At 52.3% G+C, this 6,000-nt stretch overlaps 1 protein-coding gene across 2 annotated transcripts in view; it reads left to right on the top strand.

Moving 5' to 3' along the window:
* Positions 1 to 717: 717 nt before the first annotated feature.
* GLI3 (GLI family zinc finger 3) overlaps positions 718 to 6,000 on the top strand; it is a 211,396-nt gene continuing 206,113 nt past the window's right edge. Inside the window, exons 1-2 of one of the 2 annotated variants that reach the window (XM_075083707.1) lie at positions 718 to 836; positions 1,042 to 1,175. The gene's annotated coding sequence lies outside the window, so the exon portion shown is untranslated. Of the gene's footprint in view, positions 1,176 to 6,000 lie in introns of both variants that reach the window. The other variant, XM_075083708.1, reaches the window with a different exon arrangement.

The raw sequence follows: 6,000 nt of genomic DNA, 5'->3' as shown, positions 1-6,000 counted from the left end.
ATTGGAACGAACTAGTTTTTGCATTCTGGTTCTTGCTGTTTCTGAACCGCAGCGTGCCTCGCTGTGGGAGACCTGCTGACACGGATTCCCGGGGGAAGCCAGAGCGTGGGGCCGTGATGGCGCCAGCGAGGAGCCCCATTTTGGGGTGTGAAGTGAAGGCCCGACGACGCCGTCAGGGCACTGGGGAGGCTGGCAGGCGGGCTGGGACAGGAGGAGCAGGCAAAGGCACCGCTGCCATCCTTCCCCTCGCCCAAGTCCTTGCATTTTTCCCCAAAAGCGCTATTTTTCAGCGCTTAGGTGAAACTTTCCTTGAAGTCCGTCAGTGAAGTCAGCCTGTGGCGCCGCAGCGAACGTGAGTCCAGGAGCCGCAGCACACGGGGAAAACCCACGCGGAGGGCACGTTTTCTCCCCAAAAGCCCTATTTTTTGGGGGTGGGAAGGCCCCGACCCCCCAGGGCGGGAGAAAGGGGGGTCCCACGCGCCGGGGCGCGGGGAAAGGGGGCTGCTGCCGCAGGCTGAGCTGAAGGATGAAGCGGGAGAGGAGGAGGAGGAGGAACGGGAGGAAGCGCGTCCCGAGGCGGCGGGGGGCCGCCCCGGGGTGGGGGTAGCCCGCCGTCCCCCCGCGCTGCCTCCCGGCTGTGGGCGGGGTGTCGCCGCCTCCGGGCCGCCGCCGGGGCGGGCCGGGCCGGGCCGGGGGGATGGCGGGGGAGGAGGAGGAGGAGGAGGAAGGGGGGAGCGGGGGTGTCATGCCGAGAGCGCGCGTCGTCGCAGCCCGCCAGGCCGCGGCCCGACCCGCACCCCGGGGCGCAGCCTGCCGCCCTCCGCCGCTCCCTCAAGGCAGGCGGCCCCGCTTTCCGCCGGGCCCGGGGCACCCGCGCCGCGGGCGGCAGCAGCCGCGTCCCAGGCGGGCCGAGGGAGGGGGGGACGGGGAGCGGAGCCCCCTCCGCCGCCCACGAGGAAGGGGAGGGAGGGGGGAAAGTTTGGCGGAGGGTGTTTGCATTAGGAGTTATCCCTAAAGAGCCTTTCCCCTGCTCTGATCCAGAGCGCAGCGCCGGGAAGAGGGGGCGGCGGCGGCGGCGAGGAGCCCTGCAACATCTGCAAAACTTGGAGGCGGCGGCGGCGGCGGCGGGGACCGTGCGAGAGGCAGGAAAGCAAAAGGGACAACTTTTCCGACACGTGAGTATCTCGGCGCGATGTGTTTATACCCCTCCTTCGGTGGCTGCGCCGAGCCAAAACAATGCCGGGCGGCGGCGGGACGGGACGGGACGGGACGAGGGGTCGCCCCCCTTCCCTCCGAGATCTCTTTGGTACCAGGCGTTGGATTTGGTCGGGGTTGTTTTTCTTTTTTTTTTCTTTTTCTCTCTTTTTCTTCTTTCTCTCCTCCCCCCCCCCCCCCCCCGCGCTCTTTTTGTTGAACCAAATCAGAAATGTCAGTCAGTGCGGGTGAGTCAGAAGGGATCAGATTACAAGATCACTGAAACTGATGTCGGATCGGCGCGCACACACACACATACACTCAGAGGCAGAGGCGCGGGCTGCTCCCTGCGGGAGGCGGGCAGGGATAAAACAACCACCAACAACACCCGCCGGCCCTCCTCTGCCGCCCGTGCCCCGTGTCCGTGTGCGTGTCCGTCCGTCCGTCTGTCCGTCTCCGCTCCCCGGAGAATGCCCGCGGGCCGCGGCGGGGCCCGGCCCCACTAGCCGCGGCGGCGGGGCAGCGGCGCGGGGGCGAGCCGCGGCGGCCCCGGCCCTCGCCCATGGGCAGCGCGGGGGCTCGGCGGCGGCGGCGGCGGCAGGTACGTACCCACTTGGGCGAGAAGTTCTTTGTTCCCCGCGCTCTGCTCCGGGCCACTTTTCTTCTCGTCTCCCAGCGCTCCGGCCCCGCTCCCGGCCGCCTTCCCAGCTTCCCTAACTTGGAGGCGGGGGGTAGGGGGAGCGAGGGGTCTAACCCCCAAAATGGCTGTCACAGAGCGCGGGAGCTGGGGGTGCGGGGGGAGGCGGGGGCACTCCCCGCTCCGGGCCGGGCCGCCCGGTCACGTCCCGCGGCGGAGCTGCCGGTTTGCGAGCGGCAGCTGCTTTTTTATTCCCCCTCCTCGCCCCCCCCCCCCATTCCCCGAGTAACTCCCGGGCATTTTCACGCCCGTGAGGCGGGGGGCCGGCCGCAAACTTTGCCGGGCGAAAGGCGAGAGGCGCGGGGGGAAGGCGCTGTCACATCTGGCGGGGCGGGAGGGGGGGGCGGCCCTTGTTCCCCGCCGGCGGCTCCCTCGGGGGAAGGGGCGAGTTGCGCCGCGGGGGTGGGGGTGCGGGGCTGCGTGCGCCTTTTCGCGTGGGGGGTGCGGCGGTGTGCGGCGCGGCGTGGGGCGACGCTCCTCGCCGCCCTTGGCGCTGGGTCCGGCCGGGCCGAGGCGGGAGGAGCGGCGCGGCGGCGGGAAGGGGCCGGCGGGGGGGTGGGGGTGCCGCGCCCCGGGGGAGCTCCTCGGAGCCGCCGCGGCCCGTCCCGGCACCGCGCAAGTTAGGAGTGTCCGCGGGGGAAGGATCCTCCGCCGCGCGAGTTACCCCGCAAAGTCGGGGTGTTGACACAACTCCGGCGGGCGGGAGCTCCGCCGCCAGCCCCCGCTCCCACAGCCTCGCACCACGTGAAAAGGTAAAAAGGAGCACCCCCCAACCCCCAAATTTTCATTATAACCCTCTGGTGCGTAGTTTTGATCCAGTCCTGCGGGCACGGTGTCCGTGGCCTTCTGCCAGTTTGTATGTAGATATATTTATGTAAAACATTTTCTCTGAGCTCCTTGCCAGCTGTTCCACATTTTCCAGCTGCCACTTCAGTTTGAAATGATGGACTGTACGGATCTCAAAGAGCCTTTTAGTCAAAGGTAGGGATAGCTGTCCGTTTGATATAGGCTGCTTCGCTAGAGGAGCATTAGGTAGCGACCCACAGCAAAATACTCACCGCCGTCGCGCCCCTGCTACCTCCCGCTTGATTTTCAAGGCTCAATAAACGTGATTTTTTTTTTTAAGCTTCAGCGTGCAGGCTTCATTTCTTTTGTGTGTGCCACAGGAGAACTTGGGAGCGAAATTTTTCAGAGGCCTTGGGATGCGTGGCCAGTTGAATCAGCAAACATTTTTAAGAGGGCACGGCTGCACCTCTTTTTGTGCAACGACCCGTTTGGGTCGTTGGAGTACTGAGAAATCACCAAGTTTCTCTGTGTTACAAAATTGTTTTTGATGTGGTGTTCGGCGAGAGTACGTATTGAAATTTGCAAGAACTGACCTTAAGTAGTTTGAATATTTGTGCATTGTAATTTGGAAAGGTGCCTCACTGATTGATTCCTATAATTATTTCACTTAGGTCCTTTATTAAAAATTAATAATGATCTGACAGTTTCTTAATTACATATGTCATGATTATTTTGAAGGAAGACGAATGCAGTGTTTTAAAAGTAAAGTAACCTTAAAATGTAAAAATTGCCGTGTCCACACCACCGTGTTTCAGTTGAGGAAATATATATTAAAAGTAATGCTGAATGACTTTAGCAATGTAAACTGTAGGCAGCCTCCTGAGAGTTTGTTTATATAATGAAGGTTTGGGTTTAACTAGCGAGTATGTAAATACTTTCAGTTTGGTGTACAGCCCAATTCTAAAAACATAAATAATAGTAACTATGAGAGAAGGCTATTTTAAGGGGGAGGATTATTTCTTTAGAAGCAGGATTATGTGATTTTCAATGAGTAAGAAGAATGAGTAAGAAAAGGGCTCCCTCGGTTTATACGTCTTTTTTTTAAGAAGCAGTGGTAGTAAAACTATGGCTTAAGGTGCCTAAATGAACGCACTCTTGCATTCCGATAATTGCACATGCTTTGCAGCAGGACATGCTGTTTTCCAAAGCATTTCTGCGGAAGTACTACAAAACAAAGGCATCACCTGCGTTTTCCTGCTTAAGTGGGGTAATGTTTTTGGCTTGAGAAGGCGTGCAGTGGCCAAGACAGTGTTTACTGCTGCAACTAATCTTCAGTTCTGAAAGACACGTTGTGCGTTTTCAGACACAAAACCATGTTGTAACTAAGAAATTAAAGGATCGGTGGTTATAAATAATTTCACTTTGTTTTGGAATTGGTGTTAGGGAAACCAAAATACTCAATTTTTGAGGTATAATCATAATTTGTCAATCTTACAGCTTGCTTAATTTTTTAACAAGATAAATGTGAGCATTTGATGCTGACCCGTAAAAGTTGCAGTTACACTCCCTGCCTCATTTCTGGGAAGGCTATTACCTGCACTCCATAGTGTGTTTCAATTTCATCCTGCGCATTTGAGGAAGGAATAGCGTATTTCTGTCTTGCAGAGTGTTAGTGAAAAGTTAGTCATCTTTGCCTGATAAATAAGGAATCTGATGGTTATTAAAGCAGGATTTATTTGGAGTTATAGAAGGAAGCAGTTTAATGATCAGTGTTGCATGCACTCAACTATATGGAGACAGTAATGTACAAAGAAAAAGCAGACTTGAAGGAAAAGTGAATCAATGAGTCATGAAATCCTCAGGAAAACCTTAGTAATGGAATGTTAATGCTTTTAGACTATAGTAGATTATCTTAAGAGTCAGACTTTTCTTCTTTATGCAATTGTTGTAAATCCCTAGCTAAAGAATACTTTGAAGAAGGCTTTAGTTTTTCTGGCACTCATATTCTGTAGCCCATCTGATTGTTTTGGAAGATTCAAGAAATTTTCTGCCAACTTGCAGTTAGGCAATTAAAATGCTGAAATGGCTACAGAGGAAGCTTTTTATTTAAGAAAGGTTCAGCTGTAATGATGATTTCAAGTTTTCTTTTAACCATAGGTTTTATAGACGTCCTCCCTTTAGACTTTGTCATTTTTATAAGGGAATTGATTTGTTATACTTTAAAATCAAATAAAATGAGACAGAATAAACAAAAATAGGGCATGGGTGCTGCTGCAAACTTTTCAAGTTCTTACAGTGCATGTTTCATCTTTACTTTTATTTGATAGGTCTGTGAAATAGAGCTGTAGACTGGCAAAGACTTTAAATGAAATTTCACACTTTGATGTTTTTTTTTTAAACTTTGATATATTGACAGCAAAAGGAGCTGCAAAGCTTTTATATAACTTGAGCAGTAACGCCAAGCAGCAGTCAAACGTCTCTATGCATTTGTGTTTAACTGCAGAAGAAAAACATGTCCATGGGCAGTAGAGGGTTCTTATCAACTCCCTAATCCCAGATCCCAGCAAACCTTGAGGGCATGCCTCAGATCTTGCTGAAATCATTGTAGACTCACAGTTTGCAGATTAAATATGCTATGTGTTCCTGGCTCCAACAACAGTTTTATGAGCTCACTAAGCTTCCTGTTTTAAGATCCTTTTCTGAAGTTTTTAGGAGCTGCTAAAGGCGATGCTGTCTATGGCAAGTGGTACTTGTTAATTTAGAGACACTTCAGATATTTCATTCTGTCTGTAAAAATAGCCAAAATTGCTATTTTCAAATTGGAAGTCGAGTTGCACTGAAAAAAAACCCAAAAGAGCCCCTTTAAAGAGGGATTCTGTTTTAACGTGTTTGTCAGTACACAAGGTTACAAAGTGTATGCGGGGCTTGATTTGTTTTATGGGGGCTTGACTTTGACTGGCCTCTTTAAAACGAGACTTTTTCAGTTGTAATTCTAAGCACAATGCAGCTTTTAGTACATAATTTCTGAGCCTCTTTTAACCAATTGTATTTGTAGCAGCTCATCAAACATACCTTTGAAGTTCTCATTCTCCTTTAAGTGTCAAAGAAGGGAAAATGTATTCTGCCAAGGGTGAATTTCAGTGAATCAGGTAGTTAACCCTGGGGTTTGTTGACCCTTCTGCACGAATGGTGTTGTACCCCAAATTCTGGGTCCAGTCTTCTGTTCTAGCTGCTAAACAGTTAACTTATGTTTTATTCACTGTAATCATGTTTATGTATCTGGTGTAATAGTTTTAATTAAAAAGGAAAATGCTTATTGTCCA

The sequence above is a fragment of the Phalacrocorax aristotelis genome, chromosome 2, assembly GCF_949628215.1.
Source record: "Phalacrocorax aristotelis chromosome 2, bGulAri2.1, whole genome shotgun sequence".
NCBI classification, from domain to species: Eukaryota; Metazoa; Chordata; class Aves; order Suliformes; family Phalacrocoracidae; genus Phalacrocorax; species Phalacrocorax aristotelis.
This window is presented reverse-complemented; position numbering and strand designations above follow the sequence as displayed.